Source organism: Protopterus annectens, chromosome 10.part0, assembly GCF_019279795.1.
Source record: "Protopterus annectens isolate FY-2018-M chromosome 10.part0, PAN1.0, whole genome shotgun sequence".
Classification (NCBI taxonomy): domain Eukaryota; kingdom Metazoa; phylum Chordata; order Ceratodontiformes; family Protopteridae; genus Protopterus; species Protopterus annectens.
The window spans coordinates 362,222,235-362,235,907 of NC_056744.1; the positions used below are offsets into that span (position 1 = coordinate 362,222,235).

Here is a 13,673-nt window from a genome sequence, read left to right on the forward strand (position 1 = left end):
AAAATACATCAGCATTACCAGGATGCCAGTGAAGGCACAGAATATTGCTGAGACTGACTGTATGACAGACTCCTTTGGTCAACTGTCATCCTCAATGGAGAATACTTAGGCTAGGGAACGAATGTGCATGACTGATAGGGGGAGGACAGACGGTCTGCAGGTGCAGTGGTAAAAAGCATACATAAAACTTCAGTGATGCAGCAAACCTCAGGGCATATTCCCCACCCCTGTCCCATTTTTAATGCTACCTGTCCCTGCATTTTGACCATGTTTATTGAGATAATTTCAAATCTTTACAAAGCCTGCAATATTCTTTTCAGTAAAAATCTTCCTTTTTGGAGCAAGCAAGACGTCCGAAACAGAGGATTCCACCATCTTGGTTTGGACAAGGCACTTCAGACATTGAGTCTCTAAGCAAGTACTTTAGGAGGAAAGTCTAGTAATGAAGCATTTTTGGGATGAAAGACTGGCAGATACTGCAATTTCTGTAATTGTGTTCGGCCCCTAAACAGAACAGACACTGGGAGTTGTAGGTATGTATAAGGTATTGGTTTACCACACCACAGTCACACTTCCCTCTCTTAGCTAACAATAACAGATCTTTTGTAAAGAAAAGGAGACCCCCCAATTGGACACTTATCTGGATAAATACAGGGAATGGTAGCAGCAATGGCAACATGGTTTACTGACCGATGGAAATGAAGATCTGGTCTTTGGACTGGCGTCAGTCTTCTGAGGAACTTGCTCTTATATGTCTGCTTATTGTCACTTATCCATTACTCTCAACAATTACATGCACTTGTAACATACATTCTCTTTATAACTTGCTAGGTTTTCTGTCAGGGTTATCTGAGGAGCAGCCACTGCAGTTTTTTTAAGGTTTTGGCAGGGACATTTTGGTAAAACAATTACAGTTTCTCTTCAAAAATGATTGTGAACATACATAAAGATCAGGGACTATTACTACTCTAAATCACTAAGTCAAAGGTTTAGTTTACTAAACATGTAGTGAAAGCACTGTGGCAGCTTCAAAAAGTAATGCACCTCTTTCACCATACACTGCCAAGTAAGTGGCAAGCCCTGGTTAGCAGACTTCATGGAATGAGACATCTGTCCATTTAACATTTAAGTTTGTTTGCAGAGGCAGTGCATGGATTCAGTGGGCCAACTTTAGGCACAGCTCAGGTGATTACTATCAGAGACTGTTTTTTATACAAATGAGTACAGGCAATAAGCAGTTCAGCAAAAATCAGTTCTGAAACACCTTCGCCTAGTAAAGAGAACTATAAATTATACAGTACTAACAAGGCAAACAAAAACAGCAGTTGGAGCTAGAAGGTCTTGCATGTGATTCATAAAGAGAAAATAATCAGACTGTATATGCATAGTATTTACAGCAATAAAAGCCAATGATTTGGCCATCCTGAGCAGAACAACATGGAGTTGAGGCTGTTAAAGTGTGGGAGGGATAAGACTCATACAATTAGCTATATATTTACAATGGGCTTCTTTGAAGGGATGCCTTTTAAATGGTGGTCTAAGCCTGTGGAGGCTACAACACATATTTCAAATGCAGAGAGGGAATCCCATAGTTTAGGTGCTATAATTGAAACTGTGCGATGACTGGGATGTAGTATGTTTTACAGAACTGTGCACAGGGTCATTCTAGAAGTCAGCTACTACTTGCAAAAGAAAGAAGATAAGGGGAGACAGAGAGCGTAGCCAGTGCACAAATGAGTTCTTAGGTTATATGAGGATTTTGTGGTGAGCTTTGCTGCAATGGAAGAATATGTTTCTAGAGGAGGGAGTTTGTACAGATGTTAGCCAAGCAAAAGGATCACTTAGTTATGTTTATAATACTCTATTGCAGTTTGAGCTAACCAATTTTATGAATCTCCCAACAAATGTTATTCATGAAAAAAGTACTGCAATTAGCATGACAAGTGAGTTCTTTTATCTGTAATAAGGAAATAATTGTAAACTGTATTTCAAGCCAATGTCAGAGAATGAAGCTGGAGAAGGTAGCGGTAGGTCACCCACTGATTCTATCCTCCAGAGAGTTCACACAATGAGGTTAATGACTGGACAGAGTTTGTTAAGCCTTTTTTGTGGACAGTTCGGTTTTCCAATACTTTGTTTTTGCTAATTGCTTTGGAGGTGGCACAAAATTTAATGTGCTAAACAGTAATCTGTGAACTTTAGTCATGGGAACATTCACACTCCTCTTGAAAGAAGAAGGCTGCATGTATATGTGTGTTTATATATATATATATATATATATATATATATATATATTACAGTTCAGTCACAGCATTTCACAAAAGAGTTTACAAGCGCATTTTTTCTCAGTCTATCTCAGTCTAGTACAGTGACAATACAAAAAAAGAATCTAAATTGTACATTGCCAAACCCGTACAAAAATAACATGGAAGTGAAACGTCAAATCACTATCACTTGACTTTACTTCAGTGCTACTCAGTCTGAAGAAACCTACATAAAAATGAAAACAATACGCAACCTCCACAAAGTCATAGTCTTTGAGGGATACTGGTCTCCTTGTTACAACCCTGGAGAATGTGACAGGAAAAAAGCAGAAACACTGTGTTGGGTCCACTAAGAAGAAAAAAAAAATAAAAAATACAGAGGTGCTTTGATACCTTTTATTTGACCAGTACAACTTTTACAATACATCTACTCAGGCTTTCAGACTAACAGCAGCCCTTCATTGGGGGTTAATAAGTTAATGATACTGGATACAGTGATTTAACACAAATTTGGGCAAAGAATAGGAGAATGAGAGTATGAGAGTACATAAACTACAACAGAAGGAAGAAACTGTAGCAAAAGAGAGTAAAATCCCATGAGTGGGGGAGCTCCCTGGTCAGCCTCAGTAAGAAGCTGAGATCCCTTACAAGATCCTAGTTACGAAAACAAAATCGCCACTGATTCTAGGGACAACCACAAAGCATTCTATAGCTATGTCAAGAATCTCAATGGCAACGCCCAGATCTGCGCTGAGTTACAGCACAACAGCATGAAAATTACAGAACCAACTGATATTGGCAACGTCCTGGCAGATAGGTTCAGTGCTAACTTTACCCCCCCTCTCACCCCCCTAAAGGGTCCATATCTATACAGGAAGAATGCAGAGTCCCTGTAATCACAACTACGCAGGTAAAAGCTGCACTCTCTAAAGCCAAAAACACAGCATCCATGGGACCGGACAACATCCCAGGCTGCATTTTACATGAACTTCAGAACAAAGTGGCTCCCCACCTAAGCACCATGTTCAATCATAGTCTCACATCAGGCTTTCTGCCCACTGAATAGCACACAGCAACAGTTATCCCCCTCCACAAAGGCGGAGCCACCACTGATCCCGTGAACTATCGCCCTATTAGCCTGACGAGCCTGGTCTGTAAGGCCATGGAATGTATCATCATGGAACTCATAAACAAAGATACTGGTAACCTCCAAACTCTGGACCCCACCCAGTTCAGGTTTGTGAAAGGCAGATCATGCCTCCTGAACCTAATCGACTTCTTTGAGGCAGTCACCAAAGCTGTAGACATGGGTAAGGTGGTTCACACAGACTATTTTGACCTCGCCAAGGCTTTCAACACCATCCTCCATTCTGGAATTATAGCTAAACTCACTAAACTAGGTATAAATCCCTACGTCACAACATGGGCAACTGGCTCACTGACAGAACCTCACTGTAAAAGTTGCAGACGCCACATCTGACTTCAAACAAGTGACAAGTGGAGTACCACAGGGTTAAGTCCTGGGACCTCTCCTGTTTGGTATCGACTTCTCTGAAGTACAGGCTAACACAGAAGACCTTTGGCTAATGAAGTTCGCACATGACTGCAAACTAGGAGCCATAGTTGAGTCCCCAAATGATGTGGACATCCTACAGAAGGGCCTCGCTGAGACAGATGCCTGGTGTCAGAGCCATGGCCTCAAGTTCAATGCCAAAAAGTGCACTATCATCCCCTTTGGTAAAAACTCTGTACCCATGAACTACCACATAGGCGGCAGTCTACTTAACACCGAATGTGTGATAAGAGACCTGGGGACCCAGGGGGACAGTAGTCTCTCATTTGATAATAACATCACCACAGTAGTCAGGAAATCCTTCTACATGGCACACCTCATCACAAAAGGGTTCTCATCTAGGAAAAAAAGAGGTCATTGTTCCCCTCTACTCGACACTCATTAGACCCATTATAAAGTACAACGCCCCTTTTGGAATGTACCTCAAGACATCTGCAGCAGCTGGAACGGCCACAGAAGTACCTCACAAAGAGGATTACTGGTCTCAAACAGATGACCTACATTGACCGTCTCAAAAAACTCCAGCTTTACTCCGTAGCATATTGCCTACTCCGAGGTGATCTCTGCCTAACATGTAAAGCTATGTCAAACCCAGAGCTATTGGACATGCTATACCTAAAGAAATTCCAATCCCTCTGAGTTACACGCTCTAGGGACCTAAACCTTGTCGCCACAATAAACAGGACATGTTGGAAGGATAAATTCCTGTCCCAGAGACTTCCCATACTCTGGAACAAGCTACCCATCTATGTCAACCAAAGTTCCTCATTAGCACTCTTCAAGAAAAATCTTGATGAGTGGATGGAAAAGAGGAAGTACACCCCGGGGATCACTTCGGTGGCTCTGCTCGACAGAGGCACAGGAAAATAACTTTCTTGGGTGGCATAAACCAGAGAACCGTGTTAGCTAGGCTTACTTAGGCCCTTGGGCCAATAGCCTAGTATCTACCTATGAACCTATTATTTCTTCCCCAGTGGCTATGAAATGCATTTAAAAAAAATTCCAGTGTGATTGAAAAATATTAGTGTGCAGCTTGTTAAACCTAAAATACAGACATAGTACAGCAAGTAGCAGAGCAATGAGTAACCATTTGAAATGTGTTGAGACCCCCTACAGCGAGTCTTGAAACACGGACACTGAATGGGCGAGATCTGATTTTTCTCTGGGTTTTCGGTCACCCTTTTTTTTTGCTTGTCTGCATTCTGCATTTCAAGTGCCAACATTTCTATAGGGAGCCACAGCAAAGTGTGCTTGTTAGACTGAAAACAAGGTTCATGGGTCTCCCACTAAGTGAAGGTCCTTCCCTAATGACACATTAACACTAGTGTTCATTCAGAATATAAAAAACGACAACATTAATTCAAGTAATCTACCATGACAGTTAACAGGAAAATCAGAATAAATAGAGATGCGCAAGAAAATTAGTTAAAGCCAACAAAAGAAGGCAAAAAGCCATACTTTATTACTTTGTTTGAGCATGCAGTCTATGTAAGATGGATGTTTTGGTTAAAAATTTAACAATAATGGCCAAGATACAGTGTTACAGAATGTGTGGTACTGTTAAACTAGAACTGTGGATGTATATGAACAGGGCAGTCGGACTATCACTTCATAAAGTACAAAAAGAAACATGGCCATTTAGTGTACTGTACAGAAATGAGGTTCTGCTTAAAGGGAAGAACGTAAAAGGAAAATGAGTAGCTCCCTGGAATAAGTCATATGGATACAGCATGCTCTCAAAGGTTCATTGGTGTGTACTACGCTAATAGCCACTGGGATCTTTTTTAAGCCCAGCCATGTATCCCAAATTTATGACTAGTTCTGGTACCCTTCTTAAGTGTAAGCATGGGCCTGGAAGAGATAACATTTATAAGCAGGGACCTGGGAGATGAACTTTTTACAGGCTGCCTGTGTCCATTAGAGACAAAGGGGCCAAAGCCAAGATGAATTTCCTGTTCCCTATACAGTTGTCCAAGTTACACCTGAATTGGGTTGGGGAGGAACTCTGCTTCACATGGACAGGGAGCCTGATCCAGGAGTAGTAGTAGTCTCTGGGATAAATACCGGTCTCTCCAGCAGGTCTTATTTATATCACAGGTAAGGTTTAAGTCTGTAGAATGCGTAATTCTGGTGCTGTTTGTTTTGTGGAAATGAAGGTACATCACGGTGAGGTCTGACAATGCACTGTATATGCCAGGCACAGAACTCCCATCAATAGCCTGTAAGAGAGAGAACACAGGGCTAGAGCTTTGGTACAGTCTGCACAGGATGAGTTACTTACGCCCTGTATTCTTTTAGTGAGGAACCTATTGTACCTGGTTAGTTACATACCAAAGGGGACATTGTACTCAATGACAGATCTGATGAATGCCGAATAGAGTGAAACAATGACCTCCATGGACCTAGATGCCATACCTTTGTTTTAAAGTTGCACAACATACAATGATTTCCTCACTACCATATTCATATGATGGTGAAAGACTAGATTACTGTATATGTGTGTGCTCTCTCAGCATTAAGTCCTAGATGGCATCACTGAAGAGTTGCAGTACTGAATATTTATGACATTAAAATGTTGAATATTGCAGATTTATTTATTTATTTTATTTTATTTTACATTTGTTGACCAGGCTAGTCCAACTGGATATATGTCCATTTTCAGTAGAGGCCCGGGGAGAAAAGCTCCAAGACAGATACATTATAACAATATGTATAAGGTTACAAATACAAAAACAGTGTTTGTAAGGTTACAATCCAGTTAACATAGCAATAGATACAAAACATTTTACAGTATATTGCAAAACAAATATTTACAAAATGGAACAAGAATATTCACATGAGGTAGATGAGACTTTCAGGTTTACAGTTCCTGAGAATGGTTGCATAAGAGTATTGATAACATATTGAACAAGATATCCATGTGAGGTAGATCATAACTGCATGCGGGTTTGCTATTCTTCTAAAGTTTGGAGAAAGAGCATTAAGTTATAATTAGAGAGGAGTTAGGAGAAACTTAGTCATAGAGGCAGTGGGTTAGTCAGGGTTAGTGCAAGGGCATAGCCAGTGTGTTCTAAGGTATATTTTGAGTTTTTGTTTGAAATGAGGTAGGGAAGGAAGTGATGTAAGATCACTAGGTAGAAGATTCCAGTATTTCCCAGTTGTGTTTGAGAAAAGAGAGTTTCCTGCCATGTTGTTAGACTTACTAATACTAAGTAGAAGTTTGTTAGCAGAGCGTAAGGTATTAAGATTTTTATACGGAGTAATGAGGTTTGAAAGTATAGGAGTGTTGTTGGGCTGGTTGAGGATCTTATGAGCAGTAGTTAGTTGGTTAAAATACAGCTGATTTTGCAGTTCAAGCCATCCTAGTTGTTTTAGATTCTGGCAGTGGTGAGTTCTAAAGTGATTGCAAGTAGCAAATCTGGCAATGTTATTGTAAGATGTAGCAAGTTTAAGAAGATTCTTCTTGGATAGGTTGGTGCAGATTGGTGAGGCATAGAGGAGTGTTGACATTAGATAAGAATGGGCAATAGTAGTTCTGGCTGTTGGAGTGAGAAAATATTTGATCCGGTATAGGGAGCCCATTTTTCTGTTGACTGTTTTTATAGTGTTATTACTATGGTTATTAAAGCTTAGGTAACTGTCTATAGTTATTCCTAGGAGTTTGGTGGTAGAATCAGGAGATATGAGGGTGCCATTGTTAGAAATAACAGAGAAATCTAAAGGCATGGATTTACGGGTAGGTGTAAAGAGAAGGAGCTTTGTTTTTTGGGATTCAAGAGGAGGCAACGTTTTAGGAACCAGGTCTCAACTATGTTAAATATTTTCTGAGTTAGGGATTGTAGTTCGGATGAAGATTCAGCTGCACAGATTAAAGTTGAATCATCTGCGTACTGTATGCACGTTGCCTGAGGAATAGCTAGGTAGAGATCATTGATAAATATTGAGAATAAGAGAGGGCCTAGGATGGAGCCCTGAGGGACACCAAGTGAGACTGGAAGGTGGGATGATAGTTTATTCTCCGAGCGCACAGTCTGTTGCCTATTGCTGAGGTAAGAAGTAAACCATTGTACAGCCAAAGTGTCAAGAGAGAGTGATTTCAGAATATTTATAAGGAGAGAGTGGTTTACCATATCAAATGGTTTTGAGAGATCAATAAATAGAGAGGGAGAGAACATTGTTATTGCGGTTTTTGTTTATGGTATCAGTAAAAGATAAGAGGGCAGTAGTAGTACTGTGGAATGGCCTAAAGCCATGTTGGCTTTCAGCAAGTATGTTATGTTGAATTAAATGGTTTAGAAGCTGATGGTGAATACATTTTTCCATTATTTCTGCTAAGGGGGATAGTAGGGCTATAGGTCGATAGAGTATTCATTTGAGTTGCCACCTTTGTGTAGGGGGATAATATGAGAGATTTTCCAGATGTTAGGGATGCTTCCCTCGTTAGTAGTTCTAGTAATCAGGATGGATATCGGGTAAGCCACTTCTTTAGCTGCTTTTTGCAGGTATTCGGCTGGGATCTGGTCAGCAGAAAGAGTACAAGGCTTAAGTTTTAGAATGAGTTTACAGATATAATATGTTGCAGTGGGTTGAAATTGGAAGGTAGGAAGAGAGCTAGGAGAAGAGTTAAGAAGACTGGCTCTATCAGGTTTATGTTCACTAATACTAAGAAAAGACGATGAGGGTGTGTTTCCTCTTCAATAGGTTATAGACAAGGTCTTGACAGCCCTGACCAAAGAGCACTCTCCCACTGAACTGAGCATCACATTGCTTCTGAGATCCTCCTTCATGGAGGACAACCTTAGTCACACTAATTGCAGAGGCACGTCTAAGCCTGTGACTCTGGTTGAAACATCAGCACAGCAAACTCTGCGGTGAAACAAATGGAGACCTATCTCCAAAGACGAAGCATAAGATAGAATAAGATCTTCAAAGCCTCTGCAGCACCAACCCCATCATGGAGGCCTGGAACTAGTAAAGGAAAGACAAGAAGAGGACCCTCAGCACCCATGTGTCCGACAAGTGCAATCTCTTAGCATATCCGTTAAGAGATTTTGACTCTTCGTCTACTGACAAGACAGCACCACCACCAGCGTGTGTGGAACCTATGATGGGGAAGCGATTGTAAGAAGTAAAAAAAAAAGTAGTGACAAGGTACCGCCAGGATCTCAGGAAAGCATTCATATTAACTGTTGTTATAAAAGGGAAGAAGGCATTTCTGAGGAAAGGGGGGAGGAAAGTCATGCCAGTCCATGTTGGATCTCATTACCCTCAAAGTCTCACCATAGAAGGGTCAAGTAGGGGATGACGATCAACAGAGAGACAATGGTCTTCAGGCCTTCAGATTCCTAACTGGATTCAGAGGAGAAGACATTCTGTGATCCTCATTACTTTCAGATGGATACCAGAGATGCTAAAGCTTTTCCACTAAGTATCATCATATAATACAAAACTAAATATGTGAAATAACCCTCAATTAAGACAGTAGCTAACTAGAAGCTTGAAGCATAAATGAAAACATTTAAATTTCTCTAGTACAGTGTGATGTAATATGAAATAATACATGGAATTATTAATAAATACAACCAGGTTTTGTCACAGAAATTAACTATTAATACGGTGGACCTACAAATGATTCACCAATGAAGCCTACAAAATGTATAAAATTAGCTAAATGAAAAACCCTGAAGATAAGAAAAAGTAAGACTAAAAACAGTCTCTGGAGAAACCATGAATAAGGCTTAAACAGGTACCTAAACTACAGACTTAGAATATATATACATTTACAAGATATATATCAACACACACACACACACACACACACACACACACACACACACACACACACACACACACACACACACACACACACACACACACACACACACTTTATTTCAGTTTGATAACTAAGTAAATGGACTGGTCAACAGACCCTTCTCAGCCAAAATCTGAGTACTATGATGCAAGACAAAAAAATATATAGATAGAATAAAGACTACACAGAGTTGTATACAGTACAGTAACAAAACAAAGTAGCAAGCAACTATTTTTCTGTAATTTCTCTACAGAAAGAGAATGAATGTTTAAATGCTTCAGATAAGCCAACAAATGATCCATCTACCTCTGTTTTTTTTTAAATAAAGTTATGTCCTTACCATAACATTCCATCTGTGTTGTCAGTCTTCATTCATTCTTGACAGATGGGTTCGGTTCCAAACTCTCGGAACTGACTCAGTCGTTATACTTAGCTCGCGCCAGCCAAAAACTCTCAAGGCTCTACCCACAATACCCCTCTTCCACTACCTCAGATTGAGTTTGTAGAGAAAATGCAGAAGCCCTGTCTAAGGAAAAAACCTGTAGCATCCCAGGACTAGGTCAGATACTCCAACAACCTGTTGGAGGAGGAAGGTGGGTGGGATGTCAAGAATGAATGAAGATCAACAACACAGATGGAACGTTATGGTAAGGACATAAGTTCTTTATCTGATGTAGTTAATCTTCACTCATTCTTGACAGATGGGACAGAGTCTGCAGCTATTTTAGGTCCTGGGTGGCCCTAAGGAAGGATATTCCTGAGTACCATAGAGCCAAAGGATGCTCTTCCCCTGGAGACCATATTTAATTTGTAATGAGTGATAACGGTATGAGGAGTAGCCCATGTAGCAGCTGAACATATGTCTTCCACTGAGGCTTTGGAATGAAAGGCACCTGAAGTGGAAACAAATCTATTGGAATGTACTCTAACTAGAGCAGGTAGTTTGAGTTTATTCTGGTTGTAAACAATTGTAATACAATCTATAAGCCATCTTGATAAGGTAACTTTTGATGCCCGTTTACCCAATCCGGGTCCTGAAAAGGATATAAATAACTGGTCCGATTTTCTAGATGATTTTATTCTGCCCAGGTAAAAACATAATTGTCTATGGATGTTCAGCAGGTGAAAACAGTATTCACCCTTATTTGAAAAATTTGGAAAGAAGACTGGCAAGTATATGGACTGATTAATATTAGATTCTGACACTACTTTAGGGAGGAAAGTCGGGTTGGTTCTTAACAACACACTCTCCTTGTGAAAGAAGATGCAAGGATGCTTTATACATAAAGCTTGCAATTCAGAAATTATCCTGGCTAATGTGATAGCTACCAGGAAGAGGGTTTTCCAAGACAAAAACTTGAGGTCTCAAGTAGCTGCTGGCTCAAATTGCTGATGAACTAGGGTTTGTAAGACTAAGGTCAAATCCCATGGTGCTACTGGGTCTTTTAATGGGAGTTTAAATGTAAAGCACCTTTAAGAAAAATCTTGCACAAACGATGAGACATCAGGGAATATTCATTAAGTCCATCAATAAAATTGGAAATAGCGGCTAAATGGACTCTAACTGTGGAAACAGAGGCTCTCGATTAAAAAAGGGTGGCTAAATATTCTAGGACCTTGTCCACTGATGCTGAGAAAGGGTCTATGTTGTTGGAACAGGCCCAAATCAAAAATCTTTTCCATTTGCTTTGGTAAAGCTTTCTGATAGATGGTTTATGGGAAGCCAGAAGAATCCTTTGTACCAAAGAGGATAAGCTATTCTGCCTGGCAATTACTAGAAATTGAGATACCAAGCTGTCAGCTTGAAGTTCTGGAGATTAGGATGCACCAAGCCCTGAGGGTGAGATGATGCGTCCAGAGTCGGGATCCGGAATCCAAGGGCAGTGAACCACATGAGGCCAAAGAAAGGGGAACCAGACTTGACAGGGCCAACAGGGAGCAATGAGAATTACACTGCGTCTCAACCTTTGGGCTTTCCTCAAAACCTGGGGTATTAGTGGAATAGGGGGAAAGGCAAAAAGAAGTCCTGGGGCCAATCAAGGAGACGTGCATCTCTCAGGGACTCCCCGTGAGGGTGGGTGAGGGCAAAGGAGCTGCTGCATTTGTTGTTTATTGGGGAGGCAAACAGATCGCAGCATGGCTAGCCCCAATGATGAAAAATCTTCATCGCTATGTTCTGGTTGAGAGACCACTCATGAGGCATCAGGATGTATCTGTTCAACTTGTCCGCAATCACGTTGGATTTCCCTGGGATATGTACTGCTACCAGAAAGTGGTTGCCCATTAGCCCATTGCCAAATCCTTTGGGCTTCCTGACATAGAGGGTAGGATCTGGTTCCTCATTGTTTGTTGATATACCAGACTACCGACATGTTGTCTGATTGGATTGCAATTGTCCCTGAAGGAAGGACAGACTGGAACACTTGCAACACTAAAAGCACTGTCCTTAACTCCAGGATGCTGATATGCATACTGGCCTATTAAGCTGACCAACTGCCTTGGACGGGTCTATATTATATATTCAACGCTTCAAAATTTCGAACCTCATATGTTTAACAACATATGAGCGAAACTTGAATCTTCAAATATATAATAAAAACATAAAAAAAAAAAAAAAAAAAAAAACATACCTTAACACTTTGAGCAGGAGGGCAAGCCTCCCTGCATCCCCCACACCTCCCCTACTTAAATATACCAACTCCAAGACCGCACTTCAGTGCAGAAAAGGGATGTTTTCCCATTCTGTGCGTATGGAGCCGTTGCCTTTCACCTTCGAACTTTTCAAAGTTCAATCATATGGTGTCAACCATATGACATTCGAACTTTGAAACGTTTGATAATTTAATAGGGACCCCCTTGGACAGTCTTCCCCAGATAATGCCTTCCCCACCTGATTTGGAAAGTGTCTGTAGTCACTATGGCTTTGGGCGAAGGGGGAGAAAAGGAGAGACCCCACAGATTTTCTTCTGGCTTCATCCACCAAGACAAATCTTTATTGCAGCGATTTGTTATCAAGATTGGATGGGACATTGGATGTGTCAGAATCGAAAATTGTGACAACCACAGCCATTGAAGCAGCTTCATGTGATATGATGCTAGGGGTACAAAGGTTATAGTTGCAGCCATGGACCCCAGAGTTTGTTGTACCAGGTGAGTAGAACTTTGTTTTGGGACATGATCGCTTGAACTTGTGACTTGAGCTTCATCAGCCTGTACACAGGAAGGGAGGCTACACAGGAAATCATGTTGAGTCTTGCTCCTATGAACTCTAGATCTTGTGCAGGAGTCAACTGTGATTTCTCATTGTTTATGGAAATGTCTAGAGTCTCTGTGAGGTGTAGCACAAAGTCTGTTGTGTCGAGCAGTAGGTAGTTGAAGGGGGCGGTGAGGTGCTAGTCATCTAGATATGAAAACACTCAGAATCCTCGCAGTCTCAAGTGAGCTGCTACAACTGCTGTGCATTTGGTGAACCCCCTGGGGGCTGTGATGAGACAGAAAGGCAGTGCTCAAAACTGGTAATGACTGGCTCCTAGCTGGAAGTGGAGATATCTTCTGGAGCGCTTGTCCATCTTCATGTGGTAATACACATCCTGAAGATCTATCCAGCACATCCAATCGTCCTTCTCCAGAAAGGGAAGGATAGACTGAACCATGATCATCTGGAATTTTGTCTGCTGTACAAATTTGTTCAACAGGCTGAGATCCAGAATAGGTCTCCAGTCCCCTGTGAGATCCAAAATTGGTCTCCAGTCCCTTGTCTTTTTTTGGCACTAAAAGAATCTCGAGTATTAATCCTAATCCGCTTTGATCTGGTGGGACTTCTTGGATGACTATTTTAGAAGCAGCTTTTGGATTTCTACTGCTGCCAGATCCCTCTGGCTGGGTGGAACATCAGGGATATGTTTTTGAAGTCTTGGAGAAGACTGAATGAGATGTGATAACCTCTGGTAATAATTTTCTGCACCCAGGTATCTGAAGTTATCTTTAGCCAGGCAGATTGGTGCAGTGAAAATCTTCACCTGAC

The 13,673-nt window shown here is 41.0% G+C and overlaps 1 protein-coding gene across 1 annotated transcript in view; it reads right to left on the reverse strand.

Annotated features, from left to right (window-relative positions):
* KIFAP3 (kinesin associated protein 3) overlaps positions 1–13,673 on the reverse strand; it is a gene marked incomplete in the record, with an annotated part of 1,467,647 nt that overhangs the window by 1,024,982 nt on the left and 428,992 nt on the right.